Source organism: Coregonus clupeaformis, chromosome 26, assembly GCF_020615455.1.
Source record: "Coregonus clupeaformis isolate EN_2021a chromosome 26, ASM2061545v1, whole genome shotgun sequence".
Taxonomy (NCBI): domain Eukaryota; kingdom Metazoa; phylum Chordata; class Actinopteri; order Salmoniformes; family Salmonidae; genus Coregonus; species Coregonus clupeaformis.
The window spans coordinates 2064884-2085351 of NC_059217.1; the positions used below are offsets into that span (position 1 = coordinate 2064884).

A 20468-nucleotide genomic window follows, 5' to 3' on the forward strand; every position below is an offset into this window, starting at 1 on the left:
TTACCCTAATACAGTGGCCTGAAACTCATAGTTTACAGTAGTGATGTGCAGTTCGTGAATGAGTTGCTCTTCTTTAACCACTCTTTACTGACTCAAAAGTCATTATTCATTTTTCAGAGTGACTCGTTCATTTTAGTCATTTGTTTGAACAGCTGCGCTGGCAGCAATGAGTCATACAGCAGGATTAATACACGCTCCTCCGGCTCAGACAGGGACTCCAGAGACGTACTCCAACCACCAACTGTCTGTTATAAGCATGCAGGAAAATAGAGAAGGAAAATACATGTTTAGAACTGACAATTGATTGCATGGTGCAAGAATGAATGCAATTAATTGATTATTGAATGTTATGATAGACACAGCTTTGTAGAACCAAAACATACACAGCCTCTGCTCAACAACCTCGAAATCGAGAACAAATCGTTTGGGGGGGCTGCAGTTCGCGAACAATAGCCGATTGTGCTTATCACCCTCACAGAGGTCAAGTAATGCATTCCGCCAAGAGTCGTTCACAATCTAGTCCGGTTGCGGCCACAACTAGACCTTGTTTCAAATAAATAATCTTATTTGTATGCCTAACAATCAACAACTGTACATTGTTTAAAACACACATTTACAAGTCTCAGTAACAAATGACATCTCCAATAAGCCCCCTATGGTGAACGACTCATGACTGAGTTTTCAGTTCGTCAGTCGCCAGTAGGGGGTCTTGCGTGCTGGGTATTACTGACTCAAATGAACAAAATTAGTCAAAAAGATCAGAGTCAGTAAAAAGAGCTGAACTTCCCGTCACTAGTTTACATGCCACAGCAGGCCTGTAAATCTCATTATGCTGTCTTGCAACGTGATCATATTGGAATCCAGAGTGGGGATATTCAACATTTTGAAGTTTTAGTCACACGCAACCTGCATTCAGAATGACTACAAGGATTGGGTAAACTAAGACAATGAGACAACCATTTCAGTAATGGGTTCAAGTCCAAGTACCAGATTGGAATAGTTTAGAAAAATGTATGTTATTTATATTTGAGTAGCATTAATTAATGATGAATTAATCAATCAATGTTCATGCAAAAACATTGATATTGAAAAAAACTAATTCTAAAACCTACAATAGGTTGGGGAAAATGTTAATGATGGGCGTGGTTTTGGTTCAAATTGGGCTATTAACACCAACACTGGGGTTATTTTACGCCACTGAGTGTTAATGTAACTCTTTACATTGTTTTTAAAAATCTTGAATCAACACTAGAAATGTTACACTGAAAAATCAACACTAGTTAACACTGGCCAATTTGTTGTGTGTTATGAAAGGGACACATCTGCAGGCTTCCATACATTTCAAGAACCTTTCAGAATTCTGAAGAACCGTCAAGAACCACACACGTAACTCAAAGGTTCTTTATTGGGAAAGAGTTCTCCAAGGAACCTTAAGGCAGAGGAACCTTTATTTTGTCAGCGTAGAATTGCAAAGGCACACATATAATGCACATTGCATATATAGTACAGTATATACGGTACACTGAGTGTACAAAACATTAGGAACACCTTCCTAATATTGAGTTGCACCCTCTTTTGCCCTCAGAACAGCCTCAATTCGTCGGGGCATGGACTCTACAAGGTGTCGAAAGTGTTCCACAGGGATGCTGGCCCATGTTGACTCCAATGCTTCCCACAGTTGTGTGAAGTTGGCTGGATGCCCTTTGGGCGGTGGACCATTCTTAATACACATGGGAAATTGTTGAGCGTGAAAAACCCAGAGACATTGCAGTTCTTGACACACTCAAATCGTTGCGCCTGTCACCTACTACCATACCCCGTATAAAAGGCACTTAAATATTTTGTCTTGCCCATTCACCCTCAATGGCACACATACACAATCCATGTCTCTTAAAAATCCTTCTTTAACCTGTCTCTTCCCATTCATCTACTTTGACTGAAGTGGGTTTAACAAATGACATCAATTAGGGATCATAACTTTAACCTGTCCATGTCATGGAAAGAGCAGGTGTTCCTAATGTTTTGTACGCTTAGTGTACATTTACTCAGTAGACTTCACTCTATCAGGGAGAAATACACTGATGACAACAATAAACTATGTTTGACAGTGAACAAATCCACCCCATTCACTTCTAATTTAAAACAATGAACATGCTTAAATGAAATAAAAGCCTTTCTATTTTAAAAGACAGAGTGAATGTTGATCAAAGTCTGACTCAAATTATTTAAATAAAATTCCACTCAGGCCGGGAAAATGCTGTGTTTTGTATGGAATTTGGTTCTTAAAATATGAAGATAATACACTGACTTTTTATTTGGTGGATATCATTGACCTTGAATATTATGATTAATGAACATAGCAGTCGAGCCCCATCGCTGATCATCCACATTTCATACAGTATACTGGTCAATGCACCCTTAAACTCATACAACACAACATGTCAAAACAACCACAATCTGCATCACTCAATTGCCTTCTTCTGCAGCACATCCACAGCACAATAAACACACAAAGTTAAAATATTTGGTTGTTTTCATTAACTGGGTGGCAGACAAATTGCATTTTGCATCTCTTTCGGTCTCTGTCCATGTGCACACAATCACTCTTTCTCCATGCTTGTTGTTTGATCTCAATCTCGATGTGCCGAGCAAAGGCAGAGGGGGGAAACGGTTTAGCGGTTCAGCATGACAGGGCACAAAATGGCAACGGCTCGTCCAAATTAGGCCTTGGCGTGTCACGGGATGCAGGGAGCCGGGGGGATGACACACACAATCATCCGTGCCACACTGCAGATTAATTTGAGCTAAAGATTGCTGCTGAGCAAACGAGAAAGTGAGAGAGCAAGCAGCCCCCGGAGGCAACACTCACCAGAGCAGAGTTAATATTCATCACAGGACAGAATCAGGCCCCGGCCCCTGACTAGAGAGGCACAGAGAATAGGCTCGTGTAACACAATAATGTAATTAATTGCTCAGTAATTAAAGTTGGAAATTCAAACATTGCAGATTGTAAAATAAATGTTCAATACAACAACATACTAATCATATACAGTGGGGGAAAAAAGTATTTAGTCAGCCACCAATTGTGCAAGTTCTCCCAATTAAAAAGATGAGAGAGCCCTGTAATTTGCATCATAGGTACACGTCAACTATGACAGACAAATTGAGAAATGTTTTCCAGAAAATCACATTGTAGGATTTTTTATGAATTTATTTGCAAATAATGGTGGAAAATAAGTATTTGGTCACCTACAAACAAGCAAGATTTCTGGCTCTCACAGACCTGTAACTTCTTCTATAAGAGGCTCCTCTGTCCTCCACTCATTACCTCAAACATCACACTCCAAACTCCACTATGGCCTAGACCAAAGAGCTGTCAAAGAACACCAGAACAAAATTGTAGACTTGCACTAGGCTGGGAAGACTGAATCTGCAATAGGTAAGCAGCTTGGTTTGAAGAAATCAACTGTGGGAGCAATTATTAGGAAATGGAAGACATACAAGACCACTGATAATCTCCCTCGATCTGGGGCTCCACGCAAGATCTCACCCCGTGGGGTCAAAATGATCACAAGAACGGTGAGCAAAAATCCCAGAACCACATGGGGGGACCTAGTGAATGACCTGCAGAGAGCTGAGACCAAAGTAACAAAGCCTACCATCAGTAACACACTACGCCGCCAGGGACTCAAATCCTGCAGTGCCAGACGTGTCCCCCCTGCTTAAGCCAGTACATGTCCAGGCCCGTCTGAAGTTTGCTAGAGTGCATTTGGATGATCCAGAAGAGGATTGGGAGAATGTCATATGGTCAGATGAAACCAAAATAGAACTTTTTGGTAAAAACTCAACTCGTCGTGTTTGGAGGACAAAGAATGCTGAGTTGCATCCAAAGAACACCATACCTACTGTGAAGCATGGGGGTGGAAACATCATGCTTTGGGGCTGTTTCTCTGCAAAGGGACCAGGACGACTGATCCGTGTAAAGGAAAGAATGAATGGGGCCATGTATCGTGAGATTTTGAGTGAAAACCTCCTTCCATCAGCAAGGGCATTGAAGATGAAACGTGGCTGGGTCTTTCAGCATGACAATGATCCCAAACACACCGCCCGGGCAACGAAGGAGTGGCTTCGTAAGAAGCATTTCAAGGTCCTGGAGTGGCCTAGCCAGTCTCCAGATCTCAACCCCATAGAAAATCTTTGGAGGGAGTTGAAAGTCTGTGTTGCCCAGCGACAGCCCCAAAACATTTTTGTGGTCCTCTGTAGCTCAGCTGGTAGAGCACGGCGCTTGTAACGCCAAGGTAGTGGGTTCGATCCCTGGGACCACCCATACACAAAAATGTATGCACGCACGACTGTAAGTCGCTTTGGATAAAAGCGTCTGCTAAATGGCATATAAAAAAATAGTAAAAAAAATTCACTGCTCTAGAGGAGATCTGCATGGAGGAATGGGCCAAAATACCAGCAACAGTGTGTGAAAACCTTGTGAAGACTTACAGAAAACGTTTGACCTGTGTCATTGCCAACAAAGGGTATATAACAAAGTATTGAGAAACTTTTGTTATTGACCAAATACTTATTTTCCACCATAATTTGCAAATAAATTCATAAAAAGTCCTACAATGTGATTTTCTGGAATTTTTTGTCTCATCTTGTCTGTCGTAGTTGACGTGTACCTATGATGAAAATTACAGGCCTCTCTCATCTTTTTAAGTGGGAGAACTTGCACAATTGGTGGCTGACTAAATACTTTTTTTCCCCACTGTACAAGCAAGCAGCCTTTGAAAAAGAATCCTTTTGTAGGCCTTCCTTAAGTAAATACAACAAAAAGAAAATATCTGATGAAAATTGAAACATTCACTATTAAAGCTGATATAAGGAGAATATAGCCTAGTGTGTTTCCCAAATGGCACACTATTCCCTATATAGTTCACTCCTTCCCTATATAGTTCACTACTTTGGACCAGAGCCCTGTGGTCCCTGGTCAAACCTAGTGCACTATATAGCGAATAGGGTGTCATGTGAGGCACAACCATTGTGTGCGCGCCATTCTGTCTTTTTCAGAATGGCGCGTCAGACAATAGTCAGTCATATATCGTACAGTGAGGGAAAAATGTATTTGATCCCCTGCTGATTTTGTACGTTTGCCCACTGACAAAGAAATGATCAGTCTATAATTTTAATGGTAGGTTTATTTGAACAGTGAGAGACTGAATAACAACAAAACAATCCAGAAAAACACATGTCAAAAATGTTATAACTTGATTTGCATTTTAATGAGGGAAATAAGTATTTGACCCCCTCTCAATCAGAAAGATTTCTGGCTCCCAGGTGTCTTTTATAAAGGTAACGAGCTGAGATTAGGAGCACACTCTTAAAGGGAGTGCTCCTAATCTCAGTTTGTTACCTGTATAAAAGACCTGTCCACAGAAGCAATCAATCAATCAGATTCCAAACTCTCCACCATGGCCAAGACCAAAGAGCTCTCCAAGGATGTCAGGGACAAGATTGTAGACCTACACAAGGCTGGAATGGGCTACAAGACCATCGCCAATCAGCTTGGTGAGAAGGTGACAACAGTTGGTGCGATTATTCGCAAATGGAAGAAACACAAAAGAACTGTCAATCTCCCTCGGCCTGGGGCTACATGCAAGATCTCACCTTGTGTAGTTGCAATGATCATGAGAACGGTGGGGAATCAGCCCAGAACTACACGGGAGGATCTTGTCAATGATCTCAAGGCAGCTGGGACCATAGTCACCAAGAAAACAATTGGTAACACACTACGCAAGGTCCCCCTGCTCAAGAAAGCACATATACATGCCCATCTGAAGTTTGCCAATGAACATCTGAATGATTCAGAGGAGAACTGGATGAAAGTGTTGTGGTCAGATGACACCAAAATGGAGCTCTTTGGCATCAACTCAACTCGCCGTGTTTGGAGGAGGAGGAATGCTGCCTCTGACCCCAAGAACACCATCCTCACCGTCAAACATGGAGGTGGAAACATTAGGCTTTGGGGGTGTTTTTCTGCTAAGGGGACAGGACAACTTCACCGCATCAAAGGGACGATGGACAGGACCATGTACCGTCAAATCTTGGGTGATAACCTCCTTCCCTCAGCCAGGGCATTGAAAATGGGTCATGGATGTGTATTCCAGCATGACCAGACAATGACCCAAAACACACAGCCAAGGCAACAAAGGAGTGGCTCAAGAGAAGGCACATTAAGGTCCTGGAGTGGCCTAGCCAGTGTCCAGACCTTAATCCCATAGAAAATCTGTGGAGGGAGCTGAAGGTTTGAGTTGCCAAACGTCAGCCTCGAAACCTTAATGACTTGGAGAAGATCTGCAAAGAGGAGTGGGACAAAATCCCTCCTGAGATGTGTGCAAACCTGGTGGCCAACTACAAGAAACGTCTGACCTCTGTGATTGCCAACAAGGGTTTTGCCACCAAGTACTAAGTCATGTTTTGCAGAGGGGTCAAATACTTATTTCCCTCATTAAAATGCAAATCAATTTAGAACATTTTTGACATGCGTTTTTCTGGATTTTGTTGTTGTTATTCTGTCTCTCATTGTTCAAATAAACCTACCATTAAAATTATAGACTGATCATTTCTTTGTCAGTGGGCAAACGTACAAAATCAGCAGGGGATCAAATACATTTTTCCCTCACTGTATGTGAGATTTATTCCTGCTTAGAAGCCGCAGTGGTTCTTCCGTCACTGTATAATAAAGTATATCAGAGCAGGTGGGCTGATCTAGGATCAGGCCTCCCCTGTCCATGTAATTTCATTCCATTATGCTCAGAAAAGGTCAAACTGATCAACACTCCAACACTGAGACGTATTATGAGACACTGTAGTGGTAATTAGTGGTGGGGGGGGGGTACCTCTTTCAGGAGGAAGACATTTTACCTTAATAATTATGACTCCATCCACATTGACTTGATTGATCATGCGGCAGGGTTGACAAGACACACAATTAATAGAGTGTAAGTCGAGTAATTTCAATCTAATGGAATGACTGATTCAAACGTAATGATGCATCCAGAACAGACATAATGACCCTACTAATCTAAGTGTGATTTAATGATGCACATACCAATTGTAACTAAATTGAAAATAGAATATTCCGGCTTGATGATTGTGAGACACAAATGCATAGTAATAATGACAATATCAAAGCAATTTTAAATTATCCTCTATTCCTCCTCTCTATATCATTCACTGACTACTGGAGGTACAGTATTAGTCCGGGATAACGATATGCTAAAATAAAACTCCCCTATCGGCATCTGTGAGAAGAGATTGTTCTTTTGAGGCGGAAGCCAAGCCGAGCTGTATCTTTCTTCGAGGAGGAAGGAAGGTGTATTCAGGGGGAGCTGTCACTTTGCAGGAACATGTTTGGCAGGAGCACAGAGAAGGGGGACATTTTTCACAGCAGAGCAGCAGCGGAGCCTGCCAGTGCTAGTGCTTGTGCCATCTCGGTCGTGCACAGACTCGCGGCAACTGTCGTCTTCCTCTTAAAGACAATCCTCTAGAGTAGACGCCTTTGTTAACGCTCAGCCCCCTGCTTGTCACAGTCTCCTGCCTGTCACAGTTCACTAAGAGAGGGTTTTTTCACAAAGGGAAAATAGACACATGAAGCAAACTTTTATCTGCCATTACTTATGTAATATAACCAAGTCCCACCCTGCAGGTTCCAATAGCATATATTTTCTATATAAGTGGTCTAAAATAAGAGCTATATGGATAAGGATATGAAAACAGTTTACACAGGAACATCTGTTGATGTTTGCAATGTGCTGAGGGAGGAAAGGTGCCTCAAGGTCAAAGTTTTTAATAGAATGTACAATTGTTTTACAATACAAGTAGTGACAAATGTATCGACACACTCATTCCCAATCAATGCACAAGGTGTGACAAGTAATTGAAGCCTCATTCAGTCGGTAAACAAATCATTTCCCTGTCTAATGCAGAATAAAAGCACCACCTCTCCCCTATCCCTCTTCCTCTTTCCCTCCCTCTCCTGGATGTTGGGAAGTGAGACAGAAATGTGATATTGTCCAGCCAACTGTGTGGTAACTGGTCGTTCCAGACCAGGGATGGGCAACTCCAGTCCTCGGGGGTCGGAGTGGTGCCACAATTCCCCCTGGGTGCACATTTAGGTTTTTTCTCTAGCACTACACAGATGATTTAAATAATGAAAGCTTGATGATGAGCTGATTATTTGAATCAGCTTTGTAGTAAAACGTTTTGGAAACCCTGCCTTAATGAGTACGGAATACGAGCCAGTCGGGGGGGAAAGAGGAGAGAGAGAGCTCTGGTCTGATAGCATGCGTCCCAGATGGCACCCTAGTTTGTATATAGTGCACTACTTTTGGACAGAGGCCTATAGAGCCGTATGAATTAGGTACTCTATGGGCCATGGTCAAAAGTAGCACACTAAATAGGGAATAAGGTGCCATTTGGGACGTCATCTGATAGTCACACTGAAGAGACGGCCCTGACATGGCCCATTATTTTTCTGCTATACCCACAATATGTGTTCCTGGTTCACCCTCAGGTTAATCACTCTCATTGATCTATTGGGACCAGCTTTCCGGACCTAGATTAAGCCTATACTCAAAAACACTTTCAATGAAGAATCTTGTTTTTTTGGTCCAGGAGTAAGCTTAATCTGGGTCTGGGAAACCAGTCATTGGTGTTCATATTGCACCAGATGGGAAGGCAAAATATTATGTTTTAGAAATATATAAACTTTTCAACAGTTTCTGCATTCTTTCTTGTTTATGTTTACTCAAGGAAATCAAATTATTCATTTGAAGTAAACAGTTGAGGAGGATTCAGTTCTGAATAACTCAGCTGTGAAGGCAAACTTTGATTGATTAACAAAAACAACCAAATACAAAATGTATGGTAATAATAAGTGTATGAAATAACTCCCATACTTTTCTTTTTGGCAACTGTGTATGTACAGTAGCTTTCTAGCTTAAGGAAAAATATAGTGAATAATATACTAACGGGTTGACGGAAAAGCAAGAGATAAGAGAATAAAACAACATTTCATCCTTGTCCTGAAAACATTAAAACACAGCCTCGCTTCCCTCTGGCAGCTTGCAAACAACATCCACATTGTCATAAATCCAATCGCTCTTTTTGTTTCACGCCTTTAAAAATTTATAACTGAAATATACTTGAACTGTGGCCATGCTTATATCCCCAGCCAGCTCGGTGCAGCACGGCCGGTAACAGTGTCGTGGCTAACTATTCGCTGCACCGCGGCCCATAAATCACACCACCGGAAAGTCTGCCCCGGAGCCCAGAGGAGAGAGAAGTACGTTTTCAGACCCATTTAACACTGATAATGCCTGCCGTTTCCCACAGGGCCCTGTTGGCCACAGCTAGGGCCCGTCATGAATCACCACCACCAGGCCCTCTACCTCCTAGCCAGCGTCTCTCTCTCACACACACACACACACACACACATACACCTCTCACTCTCACTCTCTCCTGCCAGCTGACATTGCTCAGGCAGAAGGTCAGAACCACACAGAGCCCTTGGGAGTGGTGAAGGGGTGGGAGCGGCGGGGAGAGAGGGTGAAGAAGGGGTAAGAGGTTAAGAAGGGGGATGACGACAGAGAGTGGTTGAGGAGGGCGTTAGAAGTTACGGAGGGTATTTTATTTCTGTTCCTCCCTGAGCTCCTATCTGTTATAAATCTATAATAAACGATTCTGTGCTCTCTGCTGGAGAGGTAAGATCATTTAATAACCCTGTTGACTAATTTAGGCCTCAACACATCCATTACAACCTGATGAAAACCTCTTCTATCCTCCCTCACATTCCAGTCTCACAGTGTGTGTGTGTGTGTGTTCTAGAGGGAGGGTGCATTAGGTACTCAATGGGTAATGTAGCTAACACCATACAATCAGGATGTAATGTACCCAAGCCAATAAAGTCCATCACGCAAGGCCAATAAATAGAGCAAAGGTGACCCAAGAAGCCTAGTAATTCAAGTTCCCACCTACAACATTTGACCTTTCTCTCTGTCCCAGGTGTCTCAGGAGTTTCTCTCCACAGGGTCACTGCAGCTGGGCCAGGTATTCACAGGTAGCTTGGCTTGAGACTGTGTTGTAGACAGACCGACCCAGATGGCCAGAGTGACATAAGAACAGAGTGGAGTCTAACCATTATGGCAACACTGTGACCTTGCCACAGCTATGGCAATCTTGAAGTAGGATCCTCTTATTAAATCACAGCGATACTCTTGTAGCCTAACGGAGGTGTATAGCTACATTTGTACTGACAACTTAATTATTTTGAAACTGCTATTTTTTCAAAAGCTGGTTTGGTGAGTAAAAAACTATTCTGAGTATTTCTCACAAAGATTTCATGTCTGCAAAAATGTACCTCCTGATTGTGTTTTCCTCTCCAGCTTCACTTCGATCAGGATTTAAATCTAACTTTAAACAGAGGTGTTGTTGGACTGCAGGGCCACACCTCACTCATCTGGTCCAATCAAAGTGGTTGTCACTGTCAGGCCAAATACTGTGAACCAATCAAAGAGGATGAGACAGCATCATTTACCCAAACGACACTAGGCACATCAGAATTGTCTGAATGGACTTTTACATAATATACAAAAGTATGTGGACACCTGCTTGTTGAACATCTCATTCCAAAATCATGGGCATTAATATGGAGTTGATTCCCCTTTGCTGCTATAACAACCACCACTCAACTTGGAAGGCTTTCCACTAGATGTTGGAACATTGTTGCGGGGACTAGCTTCCATTCAGCCACAAGAGCATTAATAAGGCACAAGAGCACCTTTGGGCACTGATGTTGGGCGATTAGGTCTGGCTCACAGTCGGCATTCCAATTCATCCCAAAGGTGTTCGATGGGGTTGAGGTCAGGGCTCTGTGCAGGCCAGTCAAGTTATTCCACACCGATCTCAACAAAACATTTCTGTATGGACCTTGCTTTGTGCACGGGGACATTGTCATGCTGAAACAGGAAAGGGACTTCCCTAAACTGTTGCCACAAAGTTGGAAGCACAGAATCGTCTAGAACAGGGTTCTTCAATTCCGGTCCTGGAGGGCCGAAACACTTCTGTTTTTTATTTCTACCTGGTAGTTAATTGCACTCACCTGGTGTCCCAGGTCTGAATTAGCCCCTGATTAGAAGGAGAGGATGAAAAACAGAGGTGTTTCGGCCCTCCAGGACCGGAATTGAAGAACCCTGGTCTAGAATGTCATTGTATGCTGTAGCATTAAGATGTCCCTTCACTGGAACTAAGGGGCCTAGCCCAAACCATTAAAAACAGCCCCAGACCATTATTCCTCCTCCACAAACTTTACAATTGGCACTATGCATTCGAGCAGGTAGCGTTCTTCTGTCATCCGTCAAACCCAGATTCATCCGACGGACTGACAGATGGTGAAGTGTGATTCATCGCTCCAGAGTCCAATGGCGGCGACCTTTACACCACTCCAGCCAATGCTTGGCATTGCATATGGGGATCTTAGGCTTGTGTGCAGCTGCTCAGCCATGGAAACCCAGTTCATGAAGCTCCAGACGAACAGTTATTGTGCTGACGTTGCTTCCAGAGGCAGTTTGGAACTCGGTGGTGAGTGTTGCAACCAAGGACAGACCATTTTATGCGCTACGCACTTCAGCACTCGGCGGTCCCGTTCTGTGAGCTTGTGTGGCTTAACACTTCACGGCTGAGCAGTTGTTGCTCCTAGACATTTCCACTTCACAATAACAGCACTTATAGTTGACCGGGGCAGCTATAGGAGGGCAGACATTTGACCAACTGACTTGTTGGAAAGGTGGCATCCTATGACGGAGCCCCGTTGAAAGTCACTGAGCTCTTCAGTACTGGCCATTCTACTGTGAATGTTTGTCTATGGAGATTGCATGGCTGTGTGCTTTTATACACCTGTCAGCAAAGGGTGTTGCTGAAATAGCCGAATCCACTAATTTGAAGGATTGTCCACATACCTTTGGCCATGTAGTGTAATTATCTTTATCAGCAGCTTTATATAAAGGTGCTCAAGAAGGGGGAGTTTCTTTCACAGTTCCTTTGTAGTATTTTGCGATTCTCAGACACGAATACATTTTGCCAAAGGGGCAAATAGCAAAAGACCACTGGCAGTCAGTTATGATTAGAAGTGTGACTGTGTGACTCCTACACTCTAGAACAAAAAGGTTCCAAAAGGGTTCTTCGGCTGTCCCCATAGGATAACCCTTTTAGGTTCCAGGTAGAACCCTTTTTTGGTTCAAGGTAGAACCCTTTTGGGTTCTATGTAGAACCCTCTGTGGAAAGGGTTCTACATGGAACACAAAAGTGTTCTACCTGGAACCAAAAAGGGTTCTTCAAAGGATTTTCTCAGAATGTAGCATACATCCAGCTCATTTGGCTTGCTCTGTTTCTGGTCCATCCCGTATTGGCAGTGTGAGGAACCACATGGTATAGTAGGTAGCACAAATCTCTGGCAAGGAAAATAAAAAGATCTTCACGAAGAAGAAGAAAACACCTATTTGTGCTAAACTGCTAAACAGTCCAGGTGGAATCTAATGGCTGTGGAGTAAATAGGATGATGGCTACATCCCAAATGGCACCCTATTCCCTATATAGTGCACTACTTCTAAAAATACTACCGTATTCCCTATTTAGCACCCTACTTTTTAGTAGTAGTGCACTATATAGGGAATAGGGTACTATTTTTGACACAATGTAAATGGGAGGATGTCCAAGGTAGTGGTAAAGTGCCTCACACAAAAGGCCCACATTCACATACAATACAGTACAGGCTAAAGCCCATGACACTTTCACATTGTTACTACAGTACAGCAATACAGTATGTAGCGGATAGAGAGCACTTGATAGTTGACAGTGTTGGAAAATGGAAATTAATAAGATCCACTGTCAGGTAAAAAGAAAGTATGAAAACATTCAACCCAAGCCATGTTGACACAAGCCAAACCACACTAATATATATATATATATATGTCATTTAGCGAATGCTTTTATCCAAAGCCTATGAACACAAGACACCTGCCTTTATTTTGTCCTTCTTATAAAAGTGCAGGTAGTGTTTCCTTCTTATAAAGTGGATTGAAAGTGTTAGGTATTGATGGTCCTAGACTAGAGTATTCTAATGAGAGATGGATAGGACTCCAGATAAGTGCTCTTTTGAATAAACATCAATGTGAAATTAAGCATTAAATTGCCATTTACAACAGCAGCATGCTTTTATCGGTTTCCTCTCAGATGTTAATTCCACACAGTGGTCTCCCAGGAAGGACAATACTTAGTTACTAATTTTATCTCACCCTGTAAAGAAATGCTAACCGTCTTCAGTGTTGACAACAACAATGAAAGTCACAGTTCTGTATTCACAGATGGTAAAGGGTTATGTTGCAATGCAACCCTCTTTATGACAGATTTGTTCTAAATGTGATATTCAAAAAAGTTGATGTGTTTCATTGTACATGAAAGATTATAGGACAACACAAATTATTTGATCAGCTTTTACAGCTGATGATAATTTGATCAGTTTACCATTTGCTAATCTGATGCATTACTTGTTATGTACAGTATGTTGTAAGCTATACAACAAAAAGAAAATGCTTTCAGTCACTTTGCACAATTCACACAGTGGGTGTACCTAAAGTATGCAAAGAAGAACATGTGTTCATTCTTCAAGCAAACATGAAGAATAGGTGTACCACCCAGTAAACTAAGGCATTTGGGAAATGCTTCTGTTGGGGCCTGACAGGTTTTCAGAAAGCCAGTCATCCTCTGACATTTTATTAACTAATGATATGCAGTGTGTGTGTGTGTGTGTGTGTGTGTGTGTGTATTTCTCTCTCACCCATTACTCTTTCTCACTCTCTCAATTAGGTAATTACTGCCTATTTGCAGAAAGACAGACAGGAGGGTGGGAGAATAAGACAATAGACTGACAGAGCTGCCTAGTTAAGAGACTTCGCTGAAGCAACTTTTACAAAGTAACACGAGAGAAGGGGAGGAAAACCTGAATCAACAACATGCCAACCATCCTCCTCTATGGTCTACATCCCTCTAACTAAGACAATCCTGCAGGATGAGCAATGAAAGTACAGCAACACCTTTCGGCTCCATGATCAAAAGAAATCCCAACATTTTGACAACGCAAAGGTTTCCGCTGTTTTAAAATATAAAATGCATAGTTACAACTACAAAGTGTAAGTGTCCCCCTTCTCCTCCTCCTTGTACTGACAGTGTTTCACTTCAAAGTGCCAAAATTGTCTTCTCAACAGGTGAAACAGAGCCAGAAAACAGTGCAGCAAATTCCTGCAATACACAGCCAAAATTGTACCCTGAGTGCAGTGGTGGAAAAAGTATCCAATTGTCATACTTGAGTAAAAGTAAAGATACCTTAGAAAGTGAAAAGTCACCCAGTAAAATACTACTTGAGTAAAAGTCTAAATGTATTTGGTTTTAAATATACTTAAGTATCAAAAGTAAAAGTATAAATAATTTATAATTCCTTATATTAAGCAAACCAGACGGCACCATTTTGTTGTAATTTTTATTCACGGATAGCCAGGGACACACTTCAACTCAGACATCATTTACAAATTAAGCATGTGTGTTTAGTGAGTCCGCCAGAAAAGAGGCAGTAGGGATGACCAGGGATGTCCTCTTGATAAATGCTTGAATTGGACCATTTTCCTGTCCTGCTAAGCATTCAAAATGTAACGAGTACTTTTAGGTGTCAGAGAAAATATATGGAGTAAGAAGTACATTATTTTATTTAGCAATCTAGTGAAGTAAAAGTAAAAGTTGTCAAAAATATAAATAGTAAAGTTAAGTACAGACACCCCAAAAAACTACTTAAGTAGTACTTTACACCACTGCCTGAGTGCCAGTCTGCCAGCATGTGTGCCAAAACCTTGTCACTAATTGTCATGCCAATGACAGCATTGGAGTTAAGAGCACAAACAGATCTGGGACAGGCTACCAAAAATGTGCATTTGTTCATCAAATTAAGAAAATAAATGTCTCTGTTTAATTGAATAGAAAACACAATTAGAAAACACCAACATCCTGTATAGGTCTACACACCAAAATGTTGTATTTGTTCATCAAATGAAGAAAATAAAAGTTCATGTTGAATTGAATAGAAAACACTATTGTATGTTGATGTGACACAGTGATTACAATGTATTTCTAATTATTTCCACCTACTACCCACTGGCCTTCCGTGACAAAGAGAGCGCTTTTAATTTAGTTTAATGAATGAAGTGGCCATTATTCAAATAAATCCACTAATATCCATCCTGACATCACAGCCATCACAGACAGAAAACACAGTGGCAGACCACCACATACACAACGACACAGTTGTAGAATTACTAGATACAGGGCCAATTGCCTTGATATCACGGTGGGGAAATCATAGCTTTTAGGTATGCGTCCCGAATGGCACCCTATTCTCAATGTAGTGCACTACTTTTGATCAGGGCAAAGTAGTGCACTATATAGGTAGTAGGGTACCATTTTGTACTCAGTTAGATCTGTGGCTGTGGCTGATAGGATCTTTCCATTGCCCTGTGACGAGATGAAACAAAAACATTGCCAGCCAGACCCTGGATGCTGGCCGAACAGCAAACAATGGTCCGGTGTAATTGAAATCCCAGAGCCACTCTGTTGCTGTTCAATTGTTGGGAAATGAAAGGAGAGAGAAAACCTGGACTGTTCTGTAGATAGGTCAATCAGCAGATGGACAATACATTGACAACCCAGTGACACACTGCATGTTCCGATCCCTTCTTGGGGACAGACACAGAGAGCCCTACAGCTTGTTATTGTGGTTTCATTCAGATAATTTCATCCAGTCGACACCACACAGCGTTTGCTTCCCAAATGGCACTCTATTCTCTTTATAGTGCACTACCTTTGACTAGGGCCCATAGGATGCCATTTGGTATGCAACCAGTGTAAATGTCTCTTTCCAGTTCAGCCATGATAAGCGTGGACAGCTACCAAGTAGAGAACCCGGTCCACTGCTGCTAAGCAAAGAATGATTTCAATATGAGCCAAAAAGAGTATCAACATCTATTTTAATATTGACTTGTAGAGTTGCACCATGGAGTGAGTTCTTTCGGGCAGCAAGTAGCCTAGCGGTTAGAAGGGCCAGTAACCGAAAGGTCGCTGATTTGAATACCCGAGCAGACAAGGTGAAATATCTGTTGATGTGCCCTTGAGCAAGGCACTTAACCCTAATTTGCTCCAGGTGCGCCGTTCTACTATGGCTGATCGTGTAAAACACCACATTTCACTGGACCTATCCGGTGTATGTGACAATAAAACATATTTTAAAGATGCAATATGCCCTTGACTGAAATATCATTAGACTTGCAAAGTGTGGTATGTATGTACTGCATATATGAAACGTACGCTGACTATCGCTTTTAAATGTCAAAGCAGATCAGTTGCTATCTGTTGAGCTTCAAAGCAAAACATTCACACACAGCGACTATCAACATGACTAGAAAACTCATGCAGACTGTGAACCATTGAGGCATAAGGCAAACAAAACTAATTTTGCCATGGGATGTACACTAAACTAGTAGTCAACAAGTATGCTTAAAGTATATCATGAGCTAATTATCATGAGCGATTGAAAATTAAGGGTCATTTACTAAGAGCTAACAATTTATTGAAGTGCTCCGTTAAGAATATGCCACACAGAGAATAATTTTTAGATTTCAATTCTTGTTTATTTTGAATGCAGGTGTACTTTGAAATGACAGAGCACTGGACTTACTGAAGAGCACTGGGTGAAGACACACAGCTACTGAAATTAGATCTTAAATACTGAGTAAATTAAATAGTAACTGCCAAAACTCAGGAATTACTAGAAATTCTAATAGTTACTGGGTAAAAATGTGATACATTATGATGATGAGGATGATGATGAGGATGATGATGATTATTGCCACATACACTACATGACCAAAAGTATGTGGACACCTGCTCGTCGAACATCTCATTCCAAAATCATGGGCATTAATATGGAGTTGGTGCCCCCTTTGATGCTATAACATCCTTCATAATTTTCACAATTTTGGGGAATTATTCCAACCTCATAGTGTGGTAATATATATAAAACACAGGAGAAATCATGTTTTTGACTGCACTGGGCCTTTAAAAACGTATCAGGCAAAATGAATGCAAAATGTATGATGCACGCTATAGCAAGTCGAACCCATACTACCTATTATAATGGTTCTGGATGGACTCTCTCTCTGTCATGGATGCCATGGTTGCCCTTAGTTTGAAGATGTAATCCGGAGACAGGTGTTTTCTCCATCTCCTTAGCTATCATACTCTAATTCCACTGATTTCAAAACTCGTCCCCCAGAAAGTGAAGAGCAGCACTTATGCAGTTCTACAAAGCAATATATATATTTTAAAGCCTCGTTAGACAGGATTACCTACACATACTGACCAGCTCAAATAGACAGAAGAGTGCTACATGGCAGACCAATCCGAACTCATCTCACGGCATGTCCAGCACACTCATTATCTCAGCCAATCATGGCTAGCGGGAAGGTTGCTGTCTTTTTCTGTGGCTAAACCAACTAGGCTTGTAATTTAACATTTGTATTCGTATTTACAGATGGCATACAAGTTTAGGCATTTCTGCCAAAAAACTAACTTTGAACCCCAAAAACAGTTTACGTTCAAATGGCTCTCCTGTGAAGTAGTGACGCACGACATATGCCTAGTTTCCTGAAACGAGTCACATATGGTCTCCAACTCAACCAAAAATAAATGTTAAAGAATGTGATAAAGCTAGTGGCTCAGATGGAACTTTACAAGCAGTAGATACATCTCCTTTAAATCTTTTGAGGTTACTGTAACTATACATTTCTTCTTATGTAGTAATAAAAAGTGTGCATATTCAAGATAGCATGCATAGGTCGTCACTGTTCTGTTGAGATGTTCACAATTGCTTTAATAATCTGCGCAGAATCTCGAATGGCATTGATCACTTGCACCATATACTTTTAATGGTTTGGTTCTGCTATTAGATGAAGAACAGTGATAACACATTATTCTGTTGTATAAATAAACAAAATGTCTGACATTGTATTCCCATTTGAACTTTGCTGTGTTTTTAAAATAGTTGAAAGATCAGTGACAACTAAACCAAATATCAGACATTGTTTTTCCATTGGAATCTGGTTGTGCTTTTAGATGGTTGAAAGCATAGTGATAACACATTGGAAATTCAACTAAATATTTGGTGTCTTTTTGAGTGGGTGAATATAGGTTGTAAACTCATTGATCAACATCTCAACCAAATACTAGCCAATTATCCACATTGAAATGAGGTAGTGTGCCCAGTGGGTTTTATTCTACACAAATGACAGCGGGAAAGAAATGCTTAGCCAGGCAAATAGATTCCAACCTTGATGACATAACCTTGGGGCTCTGGAAATAATGCATAATGTGGATTGATGAGAAATAACTGAAAATAACTTATTTAGCCCCATAGACCCATGCATCTTCATATTCACATGTTCCATATAATGTGAAAAATAAAGCCATGATAACCTACCATCCATAGTTTCCCTATTTGCAAACAATCTGAAATAGATCAGCAAGTAACGGTGAGTTCCATCACAAATACCAGTTTGCACAGACCACAGTTTTTTCCCCGTTATCAATTATATGGATCCATAAACAACTAAGGCTGTGTTTAGACAGGCAGGCCAATTCTGATCGTTTTTTCAGTAATTGGTCTTTTGACCAATCAGATCAGCTCTGAAAAAGATCTGAGGTGAAAAGATCTGATGCAATTGGTCATAATACCAATTAGTGGAAAAATAATATCAGAATTGGGCTGCCTGTCTAAACACAGCCTAATTTGCTTATTGTGGACTCCAGATATGTGGCTTTAATAATGGCCTTCAAGTATCCTATGTATTATACAGGTGTAGGGTCTTAATTTGAGCCAGTTTGCTACAGCAGGAAAATAATCCTGCAGCAACAGCAAATGTTAATTATTATGTGGATTATAATGCACATTTTTGTAGAGGTCCATACATTTTTTGTAAGGGAAATTTCAAAGTGGAAATTACAAACTTCAGAAGCCTTTTTAAACCTCAAATACAAAATGATTTATTTCCAGCATTGCTGGAAAGTTCTCCTGCATCAGGGTGATCCAAATAAGATCCTACACCTGTATCTAAACAAATAGTCTACTAAGATTTTACAATTATGTTAATTAGTATCTTATTGGTAGCCTATCCAATAGCAAATTCGATACATGTCAAGTATTGCGCAAACAACTAGGCTGTTATAAAACGGAATAGTTCACATCATTTATATGCCAATGTGTTGTGGCAACAGATTCAATGTTTCCAGTGGCAGTTGTTGGTTAATTGACCCCTCTCCATCATGCAATTCACCCAACCTGTTTGTCTCTATGTAACAGGTTCCACGGGTGAACAGAGCAGAGCAGAGCAGAGCAGAGAGCGGCTTGACAGGTGCTCCTGCCTGCTATTTGCCGTGAGGCGTGTACACAGCCGTATTGATCGCGAACAAGCTCTGAATCGATGGACATTTGGATGTATTCTGTCATGAAGTAGCCAGAAAAACAATATCCCGCTCATACTCAGCACACAATTTATCAACATGACGAAATGGTTCTTATCAATAGCCAGGCTATATCCCAAACCAGTGGTCATCATTATCAGTAGGCTAAGAAGCGGCCACTCCTGAACAATAGGTGATTCAAATGTCAGTCAAACACCACAACCATGAATTGTCAATAGAATACGAAATGCAAGAACTCACTCTCTCTAGGTCCACTGGTCATTGGCATTTCTGTCTTCAAAAATAGCAACCACTTGGTTCTCCCGATCCACTTCAGAAAGAACACAATTCCTTTCCTTCTCAGTCCCGCTGTCCACCTCTACTCTCCTCCTGGCGTGCGTCCTCTCCGTAATAGGCTACCCAAGGAGGAATTTCAAATATAATCCTTGAGATGTATAGGACCTGGATGGACAGTTCTGATGAATTAGACCATATATTTTCCAAGTAGAGAAGCAATGTGTCCGAATGTCTCCTCTCAGTAGCAGCCGCTGTTCACCGCACAGTGAAAGGCGCTCTTTCTCTCTCTCCTCTGTAGCGCTCAAGAACGCACAATAACCCCTTCTCTGCTCTCACACAAGTTGTTCGCCGGCATTCTCGGGCTTTGTCGGATATGGTCGATCATTTACGGAATGATGTGGATTTAAAATAATCTTCCCCTATTTTTAGATTTTCTAGTTATGGTTTTCTTTTTTCTTCTCAGTTCGTCTCCATAGAAAAAGTAAATAGCCTGATAACTGTGATGATAAATTAACTTTAAATATTGAGGGTTCAGGCATTAGGTAATAGAGATGAACATGTAGCCT

At 41.3% G+C, this 20468-nt stretch overlaps 1 protein-coding gene across 9 annotated transcripts in view; it reads right to left on the minus strand.

Annotated features, from left to right (window-relative positions):
- LOC121540500 (receptor-type tyrosine-protein phosphatase F) overlaps positions 1 to 20194 on the minus strand; it is a 422639-nt gene extending 402445 nt beyond the window's left edge. For all 9 annotated transcript variants that reach the window (XM_041849427.2, XM_041849426.2, XM_041849428.2 and 6 more), the window contains exon 1: positions 19867 to 20194. The gene's annotated coding sequence lies outside the window, so the exon portion shown is untranslated. The remainder of the gene's footprint in view (positions 1 to 19866) is intronic.
- Between the last annotated feature and the right edge of the window lie 274 nt (positions 20195 to 20468).